Raw genomic sequence first — 16,507 nt, 5'->3', positions numbered from 1 at the left:
CTGGGTGCAGCAGAGGAAGCCTCTGGTGTTTGTAAAGGATGCTCTCTCCTCCCTCAGCCTTAACTGGGAGACTGAGATGGCTCCATCTGTGGCACCATCCTCTTCATGTCCCTAGCTGGTCCCTTCTTTTTTGGGGTGAGGATTAGTGCTCTGCTTCCCCAGTTAGTGATAATATTCCCTGCCTAAACACTACCCCAGAGGCAGGCAAAGGGAAGAGAAGCACCATTAATAAAAGTGCTTGCGATGAAACGAGGAGATTTAGCACAAAATGGTCCAAAATAGAAGAGCAGGAGACCACAGGCTGAGACTTGTTTCATTATCTATAAGTAGCACGATGTGTAGGAGCATATAAAGTGTGGCTACATTTCAAATATAAAAATATTACCATGAGGCTTCTCCCTCCCACTCTATTATCCTCTCCAAGAGAAAGGAGTAGGTAGACAATGAAATTCTTAGTTCACTGCCAAGAATTCCAGTGCAAACAAATTATCAGGAGAATCAGATAAGAATAATGATGTGATATTGATAGAGAAAGCAGAAGCTCGGTATAAATTAAAGTTTAAAATAAACTGTAGGAGTGACAGAAGGAAAAGGGGAAAAGGGAGGCAGAGAAAAAGATCTGTGTTTTGATAGAGAAAGGGGTATGTACATCCTGCATGTACTGCTGGCAACAGCATGAACAAACACAGCTCAGGTTGTAGGCAGACTCCTCCTTAGATAACAAGAGTATCAGCAATGCAAGGCTGCTTGTGTAAAGAAAGCAGTGAGTTCAGCAGAAAATACTTCCTAATTGCCTTGGGAAAAACCTGGGTGAGACTATTCCAGTATCTGTGCTAAGCAATGAAGGGCAAAAAGATTTATTCTACTGTTTCAAAGGAAGTTGAAGATTTTAGTAGCTCAGTCCATTTTCCCTGGCTCATGGGAATATTACCATAGGCTCCTGAATTGCAACACATAAGTAAAATTATTTTTACCCTGCCTGGCTTACTTTCAAGGATATCTAGGCTGAAGTGATCAGGTATAAAATCAGAATTCTCCTTCACAGGCCTCCTCTTGGTGATCATTTCAATTGACCTACTTTTCTTCCTTCTAGATACTCATGCTTCATCTGATCTGATGTATTTGATACCATTCTGCAGGGAATTCCCAGACAGATACATCCCCACTCAAGGACATCCATAGATTTAGTCTGCTGTACACATAGATAGATAGAGATATCAAGAAATGCTGATCATTCCAACAAAGATGTAAAGAACTGGTATAGGGAATCCTACAGAATTATAAATTAGGATTTTGGTTCATTGCAAGACAAATTTAATCAGTTCAATCATCTGGTTATAGTATTGGATGGACACAAAAAAATCAGCATTAGCTGAAAACTCTATCAGAAGGCCAAAGGGAATTCATTTGAATGATCTCTGAAAGGTGGACAATATGCAAACATATAGGAATGCCTAAAAACCTACAAAAAAACCCAACACAGCAGCAGAAAGCTCTCAGGCAGTGCTGCAGTCACCACCAAAGCATCCAAACACTGGGTCAGCTGTTGTTAACCTCATCATAGAGAAAAATGCTCAGTCTTAAGAAGTAACAAATCACACCCAATAAAGAGCATCTAAATTGAACTTGCTTCCACTTTAAGTAAAAGTGCTCTAGGATAAAAAGCCAAGGAAATGAATAAAATAGGTATCACTAACTCTAGAAGAGAATTGATTAAAACATTCCCATTTTTTTTCCCCTCAAAGTTCTTCCTGTAGAACTTATCTGCATTCCAGATCTACTGTTCGTTTTCTATATGGAGAAATAGAAAATTACATCATAGCTCTTTCATCCATTCTTAAGCCAGATAAATGATTGGAACTGAAAGGAAGCCATTAACAGATACTTTTGAATGTTGTCTTAAAGCAAAAAGGGGTAAATTAAACAAAATTGCTTTATCCAGTAATGAGCCACATCCAACAAAACAATCAGAGGAAAAAAATCTTTTAAAATGCTGGTGTCTCATCCAGGGTTTACACACCTTAGAGCAAAAATATAGGAACTCAAAGAAGCAGAACTTCTGTGACTCAAGGAATCACATGAAAATGGACTTCATAAAGCCAGGAAGGCCTTCACTACCACTTATTTCCCTGAGTTTTGCTTTATATGTGCTATTTTATTGTATAGGAGGGGCTGCATAGGATTTGAGATACATTGATAAGGTGGAGTAACACATACAGGTTGAAGTATAATACAGAGTGAAGTATTTCCAGAACAAGGAAACAGAATTGTTAGAATTAGATGCATGAAACCACAGGGCAGGGAACCTACATTAAAGCTGATGGAATTAGGAAGGATATCGAATTTAGGAAAGAGATTGAGGTCCTAGAGTGGGTCCAAAGGAGGCAACTGGGCTGGTGAAGGGATCCAGCACAGATCCTATGAGGAGAGGCTGAGGGAGCTGGGGGTGCTGAGGCTGGAGAAGAGGAGGCTCAGGGGAGACCTCATCACTCTCTGCAACTCCCTGAAAGGAGGTTGGAGCCAGGGGGGGGTTGGGCTCTTTTCCCAGGCAACTCTCAGCAAGACAAGAGGGCAGGGTCTCAAGTTGTGCCAGGGGAGGTTTAGGTTGGAGATGAGAAAGAATTTCTTTCTGGAGAGGGTGATCAGGCATTGGAATGGGCTGCCCAGGGAAGTAGTGGATTCTCCGTGTCTGGAGATCTTTCCAAAGAGCCTGGATGTGGCACTGAGTGCCATGGGCTGGGAACCACGGGGGGAGTGGATCAAGGGTTGGACTTGATGAGCTCTGAGGTCCCTTCCAACCCAGCCAATCTATGATTCTATTTCACATGTCCATCTGGGCCCATGCTTGTGGCCAGGTTGAGATAAAGTACTCAGCAATTGCCTTTACCCACATACTGCAATTCAAGCTCAATGGCCTAGGTACAACTCAAATGCTCATGGAATTAAGATTTTGTTAGATATTTTTTGAAAAGAAAAAAAAAAAAAAAGGGCCTGAATCTCCCATGTCAGCAGTCAACCATATCCCTAAAGCTTGACATGAATGTCTTTCAACTCATGGCAACCAATGCTATAAGAGAGACTTCCAAAGAAAGATTTTGACTGCATAACATGAATGTTACATGTATTTAGAAGAGTGATTTTTTAGTATTTAAAGGAGTATTACACTTTTAAAAATAAAAAAATGTAGCATAATACTAGTTAAATGCAGAACTTACTACAGAATTAGAGAGTAGTACTAGAAGTAGGACAATACTTTGACTCTATTTCATGACACCCAAAATAAATATTAGTTTTTGGGAAGAATCTATACTACGTTCAAGAATGCTTAGGGAAAGTTCTGAAGCATTGTGTTTATAATTTGAAGTAGTTCTATTTTTCTGATTAAGCTTTTTGTAACTCCCTCATCTCATCTTGCACTGCTGAAGATCTTGAAATCCACACTTTTCACAGTTAAAAACAACATAAGATTAGGCTGAGAACCAAGGAAATCAACTCTGGGATAGCCTTCTCAATTCTACTGAGAACATCATTTGTATTATCAGTTGGTATTTTTGTATCTCTATAAACACCAAATAAAAAAAATACTACAAAACTTCACAGCCTCCCATCTTAAGAAAAAAGCTAAGCTTCTAACAAGCTTAACAGGTTAAAATACAAGAAATTATTGATTGAGATTCAAGTTACTCCTGTAACTTTGACTCAGATTTCCTCTTGGCAGTGATCAATGCTACTGAAAACAAAATCCTGTTCTTCACAGGGCACCTCAACCTGAGCACCAAAATTATTTCTTACCTCTGGGAATTCAAGTATTGATGATCTTTGCAACCAGGAGCATCCTGTGCAAGGAACAATGTTTCCTGTGAATAAAGTAGAAAAATATATTTGAGTATCTCATCAACTCATTTCTCTACCATGGGATTCATTATACAGCAAAATATTTTCTATGACCATTTCCATATAGCTGTTTAAACAGAAGTATAAACATGTAACACCTGAACTAAAGTGCAAAAAACTGGCTTTAAAACCTCAATGCCTGATCTGCCAATAAACCTATCACACGTTTAATAATTTTAATCAAGGATACTGAAAATGTTTTGCTGCTTTTTGCTCTTACATAGCATGAGAGGTCAAGAAGCAACAACCACTTTTGATGTGTATAAATGTACAATATCAGCCCCAATAGTTGTGATTCTGTGACAAAGTTTCTCACTAAGTAGCTTGGGAATCAATCTAGTTTAAAAAAAAAAAAAAAATCAGTTTCTTTATCTCACTCCTATTTTTTCCAAAGATTTTATTTCTTTGGGAATTTTTCACAGGAGTTAGGGGAACACAGACACTGGGAAAAGAAATTAGGAGAGGAAAGAGGGCAAGTTGCATTCCCAATGAACCCAAAAGAAGAGACTGCAAAGAAGAGAGGTGGGAGGATGGCAGAGCAGCCAAACCAAGCCTGGAGAAAACCTCATGGATTCTGTCAGCCAAGTGGGAAATGATGCAGGAACTTCATCAAGCTCAGCTCTAAGAACTTTTCCCACTATTTAGAAAGCCTCTTGGACTTTATGAGGTTGTGACTGGTGTTTCACTGGGCTCAGTTTCATTTAGGAAGCTGATTTCTGCTGTTGAAAAGTCTTTAAGGACAGTCATAGGACTGCAACCACCACTTGATTCTCCCCATCAGTCCATTGCCTCTGCAGCTCATTTTAACACCAAGCAGAGCAATCTTCCATTTTAAAGTGTTCAGAACCAGGTAAAGTTCCTTCCACGAGAAAATCTGATTGATTGTTACAATGACAGTAATTGCATTTTAGTAAAAAGTAACCATTATGGCTATTTTCCTCTAGCAGGAGACATTTAACTCACTTAACTTGTTCCTTTTCAACACATTAACTTTGTCAAATTTCACATTACAAATGTACAGAGTTCACAGACACAACAAAATGCATCACTCAGGGAGTGTGCACACTTCTTTTCTTTCTCCATATCAAGCAGTGTTTCCAAACAGTATATGCTAGAAAAAAAAAAAATGTGCATACATAACACAGAATTAATTAAACTGTTACGAGCAGCTACATCACATCTAGTGCCAAGCCTCCTGTTTAAAAATTCTGACTTCAAAGTAGGAAACTTCAGATGATTATGAGACTTTAATTCCTAAGAATCTACAGTGATAAAATGCCAAGGCTGAGAAAGCCATAAGGAAAGATCCTGGTAAAGCAAAGGAGATCACCTGGAACTCAGGACACACCACAGAGAGAAGCAGGCAGGGGAATGACAGACCCAGAAAAACACCCACAGTGCAAAAGAACTATATAGAACCCCAAAACTATAGATTGCAACACAAAAAAAAAAAAAAAAAGACCAGTTTCTGTGACAGATTACCTGCTACATGACAGCAAGATCCATAAATGACTAAAACCCAATATTAGCATTTATTTTCATGGATTGCTTCCAAGCATCACTTGCATACCAGTTAGAAAGGAACAACCAAGAAATCTGTAGCATTGCACTTAGGAAAGAGGTGAATTATTTTTTCTAACCTGATATTTCTAGGCATTCAATGCAACTTTGGTTGCAGCAACTTATTAAAAGTGTAGTTCCTGATAATTAAGAACTACATCATAAAACAATTTAGGCACCCATGTTCTGTTTCATACTACTTCACATGAGTTAAAATAAAATAAAACCTCTACTTTTACTTTAATGTTGTTTAACAACCATTCCTTAATGCTTTAAAGGGATTCTAAACTAGAGCTGGTTGGATTCCCATGCTACAGGACATTCTTACAGGAACCAAAATTAATCTGGATTGAAAGTTAAAAAACTTTCCTTTAAATGGAAATACTTTTAAAAATCATATTTAAAACTTCCACTTCAACATTCCTCCCTTCTCTGAAGAAACAGGTTTTTTACCTTTGTCTCCTTCTACCTCCTATATCCTCTTTGAATTACATATAATCTTTATGGTCTGGAACTATGTTTGCAACTCGAGTTCTCATTTCTGATGCAGCAAGGAGAAAACATCCCAGGTCTTGCCACCAATTTTTAATCAGTCCAGTATCCCCTTGGAAAGCTAATTTGCTCCTCTCATTTTCCATACCTTACAAATGGAACAACATTAGTTAATTCCACATAACTGCTTTTGGGTTTTTTTTTCCCTTCCTCTCCAGTCTAAGGATGTTATAGAGGAGGCTCTGCTTCCACTTCTGGTACCTTTCCTGGCAGGTCCAGACTAACAGGTTCTGTTCCCTATATCATAAGAATATAATTAATATAATATAATATAAAATTCTCCCTTCTGAAAACTTCTCCTCTCAGTTATGTTAATTCAACTGTGTCAATATCAAGTATTCTGTTGTCATTAATACTATTTGCTTCTTTTCCATTTATTTTGATTAAGAAGCTTCAGGTGAAACTGCAATTTAATTGTTAGCTGGAAGAGTCTATGGTTTTATCCTCTTATTTAAAGATCCCAGATATACTTCAAAGATAACACAACACAGATGCCATAAGGTGGAAGAGAGAATAGAGAAAATTACAGAGAAGAGGGTGAAGAAATAAAAATATTAACCTGCATTATCTCAAAGTCTGCTGCTTTTTCAGTAGCAGCCTTCCAAATAATTTTTTTTTGGGGGGGGGGGGCTTTGGTTTTTTTCCACTTTTAAATTACATCTGTAAATTGTTTTTTTTTTTCTAATTGAAACCAACTACTAGGTTGCAAACTTAGAGGAAAAAAACCAAAATCCAGAACTCTTAAATAGTCCCAGTGAACTGAAAATTCACACAGTTTGAGAAATCTTTCAAATATTTTCAAGATGAAAATCTTCCCACTACTCTTCATCTTCTACTGCTTTATAATGAAAGAACACAAGTTCAAAAAACACTTTGCTTGTTCAAAAATAAAGTGAAATTAGAATTAAATCAGTGGCTGAAACTCAACAGCAACAACCTAGGACACGTACAGAGCTTACTAACACCCATTCCACCATGGAATTTTGTAAGACTATTTTTATAACAGTGTCCTAGTTACTTTGGAGAAGAGGAGGAAACTTGGAGTTTAAAGAGAATTGGCACTTAACCTCTATAATTAGTCCTTTATCTTTCCACACCTTCTAAATTTCACATGGCAAGCTCCATTTCTGCATTTTGCTTGAGTGGAGGTGTTAACTCTTCAATGTTAGCTGAAGAAAACCATGATTTTCTGGTGTCTTTGCAGTTGCAGAGGTGATGTGCTTTACCTAAGGCAACTCAGAATAACCCATCAATCTTTGACCAGATGTTTGGATGAACTGTTAGAAACAAAAAAACAACAAAACCCTCCAAGCAATGAGCACTGTAGTGCAATTTTTCCCTGCCTGTATCCTGTAAAGAAATTTCTGTGCCTGCCAGGTCACCTTGTAGGACCTGCAGAGAGAATGCAGCTGGGAAGAGAAACCTTCCAGAGGAACTTTGCTGAGCAAAGGGACACCTCCTACAACTCCAAAACCCCTGGGTAGCATCACAGCCTCTTTCCCCCCCTTAGCTTCAAGCATCTGAGGTCAGAGAGAAGCAGCAGCTGTGGTGCAGGCTCAGAGTGTGTTAGATAAAAGTGCCAAGCAGGCAAATACAAATTGGGATTTAGATGAATAACTCTTCCCCAGAATGCATTAAATTTGGCAGGCTTATAGTGGGAAGATGGGGGGAAAAATAACATAACTAGTATTTGCATTGTGCTGAAAGATTGCTTAAATTAATGAGAAAAAAGTATATATTTTTTTAGTGCACTAGCTGTAAATGTTCCCCAAAACTCCAAGAAATACAGCAGCATGCATAAGCACTCTGTAAGACCTGTAAGATTGACAAAAAGTTGAAGCAACTAACCACAATCCATGATTTTATTCTGATGTCCATCCAGGTAATAAATGAGGCCTGAGTGCATTTCCTAGCACGTGCTTTGGGATGAGCGAAACTGTAATTCCCTGTAACCCAGAGATAAAACACTTATGAAGCAGATGAATTATCTTAGCACAGGTTTGGAGAAAAGGAATGAGCTACTCAAGCTGTCAGATGGTAATACTGACAAGCACAATTCATCCAAGCTCCTATTTTTTTTTCCAATTGTTTTGTTGCATAAATACTAAATGCAACCACCTAACATAGAAAATACCTATAATTTCAGTGAGTAAGCTTATCTTCTTAAAACTTTCTATAACCTGCTTTATTGGGAGAGGCTGCTAGAGGGCAGAAAAAAATATTTTAGTGGCTGTGGAAAAGTGTTTTGGGTAGATAGATTTCAGGTGACAAATGATCCAGCCTGAAGTTCTTTGGAGAAAAATGGTTAAAGACAGGCAGGTGATAGAGACAAAAGCAATCAAAGCCACACCTTGGGCTCTGTCCCAGGTGTGTCTGCTATACCTTGAGTCAGGGCATGAAAAGATGACCATTAAACCTCCTTTAGAACACCTGGTTGTTTAGCAAGGAGCCACAACTTCAACTGCAATCCCACAGACCCTTTAAGCCATCCTTTCCACCCAAAAAGCAGCTCCTGGTTATCTTCACATCCTTCTTGTGGTCTTCACACCAGGAAGGTGAAGACCTTCAAACCAGCCTAAATGTTGGTGAGGTTAAGCATGAAGAGTGTTCAGAAAGTATAGAATCATAGAATCGACTGGGTTGGAAGGGACCTCAGAGCTCATCAAGTCCAACCCTTGATCCACTCCCCCCGTGGTTCCCAGCCCATGGCACTCAGTGCCACATCCAGGCTCTTTGGAAAGATCTCCAGACACGGAGAATCCACTACTTCCCTGGGCAGCCCATTCCAATGCCTGATCACCCTCTCCAGAAAGAAATTCTTTCTCATCTCCAACCTAAACCTCCCCTGGCACAACTTGAGACCCTGCCCTCTTGTCTTGCTGAGAGTTGCCTGGGAAAAGAGCCCAACCCCCCCCCTGGCTCCAACCTCCTTTCAGGGAGTTGGAGAGAGTGATGAGGTCTCCCCTGAGCCTCCTCTTCTCCAGCCTCAACACCCCCAGCTCCCTCAGCCCTTCCTCACAGCAATTCTGCTGGATCCCTTCACAGCCTCCTTGCTCTTCTCTGGACCTGCTCCAGGACCTCAATCTCCTTCCTGAGCTGAGGGGCCCAGAACTGGACACAGGACTCAAGCTGTGGCCTCCCCAGGGCTGAGCACAGGGGCAGAATCCCTTCCCTGGACCTGCTGGCCACGCTCTTCCTGAGCCAGCCCAGGATGCCATTGGCCTTCTTGGCCACCTGGGCACACTGCTGGCTCCTCTTCAGCTTCCTGGCAATCCAGACTCCCAGGTCCCTTTCTGCCACTCTGTGCCCAGCCTGGAGCTCCCCATGGGGTTGTTGTGGCCAAAGTGCAGGACCCGGCACTTGGAATGTTGAACCTCATCCCGTTGGGATCATCCCAACTCTCCAGTCTGTCCAGGTCCCTCTGCAGAGCCCTCCTGCCTTCCAGCTGATCCACACTCCCCCCCAGCTTGGTGTCATCTGTGAATTTGCTGATGATGGACTCAATCCCCTCATCTAAATCATCAATAAAGATATTGAACAGAACTGGGCCCAACACTGATCCCTGGGGGACACCACTAGCGACCGGCCGCCATTTTGATGCAGCCCCGTCCAGCACCACTCTCTGGGCCGGGCCCTCCAGGGGTAGTAAGTAGTGTAAAGCTCACGTTTTGTTCAGGTTTGGTTGCTGGGTTTGACTCAGGAGTTCCTCAACCCATTAAATGTGCAGCTGCAAGAACATTTGTGCAGGGCAGGGCAGAGGCTCCAGGCTCATGCAGGCTTAAAAGGGTTGTGGAAGTGCAGCCTGGATGTAACCAAAGATCTGCTGGAGTCTAACACTGCTAATAATCCACAAATGCCATTCCAGAACACAGGAATAGTTAAAGCATATAAATGGCCTTGCCACACGCCTTGCATAGGGGCCTGACAGAGGAGAGCTTAGAAACTGCTGTAATAGCTTGAAAAAAAAAATCCTTAAGTTTTCAGCTAACTGCATGTGCTGTCAGCAAGGACAAAAATCTGATTCCCAGACTACAGGATGATTGATGGTAAAATAATAAATGTATTTTAATTTATAATTAATAATGCCCCCTCCCCAGCTGTGCTGAAGGCCAGGTTGGGCTTGGAGCAACCTGGGCTGGTGGGAGGTGTCCCTGACCATGGCAGGGGGTTGGAAAAAGATGACCTTTAGGGTTCCTTACAACCTGATCCAGTCTGGGATTCTGTAAATCTACTTCTCAAACCTCTGAGAGAAAGACAAGGTCCCTGCCAGCCTAAACCATTCCACAGTTAAGTAGCAGAAGACTCAAGATAGACCCAACACTCCACTTTTCTCCTTACTACTGGGTGGTAATACAAACACTGGCCACAGATACTGAATACTCTTATTGTACAGTTTTACAAAAAGCTGGACAGGATGTGGATATCCACATATTTTCTTTGCTTTCTGCAGCAGTATATTCTGTTTGAATACTTTTCTCTTCATTGCTGCACTGGTATAGTAATTCTACCAAAAGGACTAACTACTAGGAGCTACCAGAACACTCAGAAAAATTTCATGCTGACCCATTTGCCACAATATCTTCATCTTCTCTACCCATTTTTGAGGAAGCTTTTTATCAAAGGTTGTAATTACACTGTAGTTAGCTAAAAAGAACCCCTCACCAAAGATTTGGTGCAAAGCTGAAGTAGAACTGAAGCAAAGCAATCACACAGAGGAATAATTTTCTGCTAACACACATACACAGACACACATTATATATTTTGCATATCTCACTAAATTGTTCTCATGTGGGAGTGAGCTAATAGGGCTTAAAGATAACAGCATACTGCTATTTTAAAATAGTTAAAAAGGTTCTATCAATATGTTGAAGCTTGTTTGCTAAATATTTGACAGTGAGTCTTCACTCCAGAAAGCAGATCCTGTGCACAAGAACAATTTTTCCTCTAATTATCATATATAACTGATACTAGCCTGCTAGAAGATGTAGCTCAATGTTGGTTATTCTAACAAGATCTCTGAATCAAGCAGTTATTTCTACAATTATGAAACACATTATGAAATTACAAGGAAAACAAAATTATCAGCTGACAGCAGAGTCCACACCACATTGCAAAGTGCTCCACAGTTGCACAAAGTTACTGCAGTTAAATCTGCTTCAGAAACTATGATTAACCAAATGCTTCCATATTATTTAGTTGGGCAATGAGAGGGAGAGTGTCTGTTCTTACATTCTAATTTGGTTTCTCCCAGCACTGCTACAAGAGGCAACGTGGTTCCATAAAATTCTTCCATCCTGTCCAAGACAGATGAAACATCCAACCACATCTTAGCCCTTCCCTCCAAAGGCACAGCTCTCCACATGACTCAGTGAATTGCTTGGTATTTTAATGACAATAAAACTTGTCAAGTAATACAGATTGGGACTATTAGTTGTAACAGATCATTAAAAACATGAACCAAAAACAAAAATAAACTTCTTTCCAGTCACTTGCCTTAGACAGTGCCTGAGTGCTTCCAAGGCAATGTCCATAAAACTTACTGGGAAGTATAGTCTGGAATGTCTCAAATATGAAGCACTGAGCATGACTCAAGTTTTCTTTGAGTATATTTAATAAAAAAAAAGGAAAACTAGGCAGTGTCATGCACAGCTCCAGGAGTAAAAAAACACAAGCAAACTCTAATCTTTCAACCTAAATTGCAGCCAAGCAACTGTTCCAGTGGAATAAGCTTTCAAAACCATGGGAATCTCTCTCCTGAGAGCAGCTTAAGCTTCCTTAATGCTCTTAATCCACCTTGATATTAAAATGCTAGACACACTGGCACCCACCTTCCAACTTAGAAATAGCTGGTCAAGTGTCTAAGAGTTTCTGTTCTCATTGTAGAACCTGACAGGCTTTGGGACATGGTCTCACTGAGCCTCCAAGAAACCCCTTGCCAGTAATTAAAACCTCTCACAAACTTCAAGAAAAACCACTCTGAAAGGAGTGACACAACTAAATAATCCCCACTGGAAAAGAAAGGAATTATTAAGGAAATAGCACAGAAAAGGGGATCTCTAGACTGCACTGGCAGCTCTAATAGCCATGCAATTAGTTCATCAATAATCATCCTAAAGAGAGAAATTATGATCTGCTGGCCGAGACAATCCCTGATTATTAACCTGTACCCCTCCAAACCCCAACACATCTCTAACAGCAGTAAATTGGGACTTTCTCCTGGTTAAAGTAGATTGTAGGTTTTTCCTTATGGATTGGCTCACCTCACCCATCTCCCCAAAGGCACAGGCATTAGAAGAAAATATTACAATTAAAGTCCCTTTATTAAAAAAGTGGACAACTCATAGATGTTTCTTGAGAGACTCCTATTAACTTGCTCTGTCCTTCTTTAGATATAAAATAGGACAAATTTGGCAAGCTTCCATACAAGGACACCTATAAGAAGCCAGATTTTCTAGAAGTGTAACTCTTGGGGAGAGGTACACTGTTTGAAAGCAAACCAAAAAAAGGAACAAAGAGGTGACTGCAGGCTGAGAACTTGCTGGCAGGATTATTTTAATGCTGCTTAAATTCTGTACAGAAATTAAGTAATCCTTCAGTCACTGGCTATGGGCTGAAAACAAAACAATTTAGCTGAGATGTCATTCATATCTATCAGGCAGGGCTGTCCCACAGCCACATTTCTGAATTCCTCAGGTTTCCTGCTACATTTACACAAACTCCCTCCTTTTATTCAGCTCCTGTCTGGGGATAAAGTGAAGGAGTTTGCTCTCTCCCTCCATGACCTCTCAAGAGGAATCAGAAAAGGAGAGAAGCTCCATGAGTTAGAATATAAAACAAATCTAATGAAATAATAAAATTAATATAAAAATCAAGATAAAGTAGATAAGCTTGTACTCACCCTGGTCTTCAAGAGGAGTAGAGGGAGCAGCAAGCCAAGATGGAGAAGAGAGAAGAAAAGGAACTTTCTAGAACCAGCACACCTGCTCTTTATCAGGCTGATGAGATGAGGGCTATGGGATACACCTGGCAGCTGATTAAGCTCCCAGCTGAATCAGGTTTACTAATGACCCAGCTCTGGTTCTGCCCCACTGAAACCAGGGCACCATCTTTAAGAAAAAAAAAAACCAAAAAAACCCAGCACTTGGTAGATCAGAGAAGTAAGACAAAATCCTGGGCTTTTAGGAGATAAAATTTAAGATGCAGGGGCAGCTCTCACCTTTAATGTCACCAGATCTCATGGGCACTGCTACCCATCATTAGGAAATATTTTGCTGTGCTACAGAAAAAAAGTACAAGCTGCAAACAAATACAACAGAAACTCCAGAAGTTCTCTTTCCCTTTGTAACTTCTCTCTATGTCAGTATTTGTTAGGTGTTCCTCTGTCACAAAGGGAATTTTATCTCTCACATTGTGCTACTTGAGTCAAGTATTCAGCTAACAACAGGAGCTTCATTCAAGGCAGTGGATCCCAAACCATATTCCAACCATTTTCTTTTGCAGGACAGCTCTTACAGTAGCAGGAAAACATCTTGTGCCATGGAGACACTAAGGGTTAATTCTACATTCTTCTCTTACCACCCACAACAAAACACATAAATTTTAGTTTCTTGTTTATCATCATGGATCTGCATTTTTTTCTAAAATGGCCAATTTTCAAAACTAGTATCTGGAGATTTTTTGATACATACCTGACTCCCAGATGCCATTTCTATCTGAAACCAATTAGTTAAATTGTAGAGCCTCTATTTCTTAGCATTTTAGCAAAAACAGTAACTAATGTTTGAGTTCCAGTATCCTCCAATCCCCTTGGCTCTTCAAGAAGTCCACCTCCCTTTATTCTTCTTTCTAATATTGTTGAGAACTTTATTATTAACTTATCTGTTGAACCAAAACCTGGCACTCATTCTTCTTCCCCAGCACTCTTCTTGCCTATGATGTTGAACTGAATCAAATAATATTCCCAGGAATGGAACTTACTGAGTTTTGAAACTATTAAAGTAGGACAACAGGACCTCTCTGATGGGCAGACTCAGAGACAACCAGGAGCCTGCGGTCTCACCCAGATCCCTCACTCCTCCTCTTCTTCCCTTCACACCTGCAAACCCTTGATTCACTTCTCAAACCATTTCTTCAGCTCTCACTACACATCTCTGCCAGAAAACTCTCAAATCCACAAACACAGATTGCAAATTTCTTCTGTTTCCTGAAAACCAGACCTGTGACAGTCTGGCTACTTCCAACCTGCCTGGTTCATCTGATCCCTCCTGACTTGAGCCCCCATAATGTCATTTACCAACCTCTCAAGACCTTTGAATTTGTTGTTGAAATAAAGACTTCCAGAAGTCCTCTCTTCAGGCTTTGCAGCTCCATCTTTTCTGACTTTTTTTTTTTCCTTTTTAATTTCAGTTGGCCAGTTATTAACATCCTATAAACTTTCCTACTACAAAAAGGTCTCAGCATTTTCAGATTCAGGGCTGAACTGAAAACCCCAAGGTCCATCTTGTCACTAATTTAGTGACTAATTGTCACTAATTTAAAAACCCCTGTGCATGTTTGCAGTTTGCTGCTAAACCTTGAATCCCAACTGCACATCCCAGCTCTGGTAACACCCTCATTCTCTCAAAGTCCCCACACCTGGGGCCACTTCTCCATGTGTTTTATTCTGTTTCAGGGAGCAAAACAGATCTCATTTTCTCCAGAACCAAGTTGTATACTTGACATTAGTACCAGGCTTTTCATCCGGCTCTCTTAAATTGTTTCTGACACTAAGAAACAGATGAAGACTTGGGGTACATCTTTGATAAAGTCTTTGGCTTAGGAAAAAATATGCATTATATTTACTTGGAGCATTGCCTCTGACTGTGGATGTGACTTCCCTGTGCTCCTTTCATACTGTTTCACAAAAATGATCCACATATAAAATTTGTCTTTAAACTCTGAAGTTCAACCACACAGCACAGCTTGGAAAATTAACCAGCCCTCCTCATCCCACTCTCCAGGCACTACAGAGAGTTTCTAGGATATTTTGAATAACATCCCAAATAAACACACATGGTCAAGTATTTTCCTTTTTTCAAAAGAACCAAAAGTCACACTAATAAAATAAATCTAAAGAACACACAAATAATACTCCAAGTACCTGACAACTTCTCCCCACTTGGCCACTTTGCCCTCCTTCCTGTGACTAATTACAAATTGTCAGTCTAAAATCCATACTTTTTATCAGCCACTACATGGACATATAAAGGCTTTCCAAGTAAGTGCAAAAGATATGGTCTTTAAAATCTCTTACCACTGTCATGGCACTGTAGCAAAGGAAAACATTTGTCACACATTTGAAGGAGTCATCAAAAATCTTACAACGTTTTTACTTTCTGTGATGGACACAGAGTTTATTAATCAAGAGGTATATAAATTACCTCTAAATATAAATTTATAATTTATAATTATAAATTGCTATATTCTGAGAGGAAAATCTCTCCACAGGCCTGAAGAACCTCGTTTTCCTAACACAGGGTAGGATTTTAAAAATTCATCTTGGACTCTTGATGGCACTTCAGGAAAAGGTTTGTATGGCATAAATGAGGACTATGGTGCAATATTTAGAAAGTTTAATTTTACTGTGAAATATGTATGAAATCCTACATGATAAATGCCACAGCAAGAAAAAATGGTGACACAACCCCTGCCTCTAAGAGACCATGTAGTGTCTGAAAGCAACAGGGATGATCTTTCCTCACAAATCCTAGGAAAAAGCAGCACTCTGGCCTCCAAGAAAAGAGGTTAGGTATTTCTTCAGTCTCTACAGAAGTATTTTAAGGAAACAAAACTCTGAAGAGCAGATCAAAGAGAAAAATCATTCTTGAGATAAGTGTAGCCCTTAATGAAAATAACAACAGAGATTGTACTTAAGCACTAATTTCTGACAAATGCTGTGCCTATGTGTTTGTTTTTAAAACTGAAGCAGGTAAACAATTACCTTTGTATGAGTCTTCAGGCTCTCTCTGATTATATTAAAAAAGAACTTGTCACCACACAAACTCTAGAGAAAGCTTTATATAACATGATCCAGGCAAAATCCTCTGCATTTGGAATTATTAGTATTGCTGCCATGAATAACATGAGCACACCTCAGCCAAACTCCTAAATCCCTGAATCCAAAACAGGGCTGTGATTTCAGCATGTGTTTTACTTTGTGGATATCAGCTGCATGGAAAGTTTGCAAGTTTGATTACAATCCTAAAAGGTGTCATGCTGATGGAGGTAAATCCTGACCCAATCCAAACGCACACTAGAGGGAAGCTTGTAATTTTATTTCAGCTCATCAGCATTTAAAATGTTGAGTAGCTCAACATGTTCTTGTGCTTTAAAGCTGTGTTATCCATATGGCAGTAAAGCACCTTGATGATATTGGAACGGAGTAAAAAACTACAAAATAATTAATAATTTGTAGTAGTTTTATTGATCTGTCCAAGGCACTAAGACTGAAATTTTGTATTAA

This window comes from Calypte anna, chromosome 7 (genome assembly GCF_003957555.1).
Source record: "Calypte anna isolate BGI_N300 chromosome 7, bCalAnn1_v1.p, whole genome shotgun sequence".
In the NCBI taxonomy this organism is placed as follows: domain Eukaryota; kingdom Metazoa; phylum Chordata; class Aves; order Apodiformes; family Trochilidae; genus Calypte; species Calypte anna.
Note: the sequence above shows the minus strand (reverse complement) of the source record.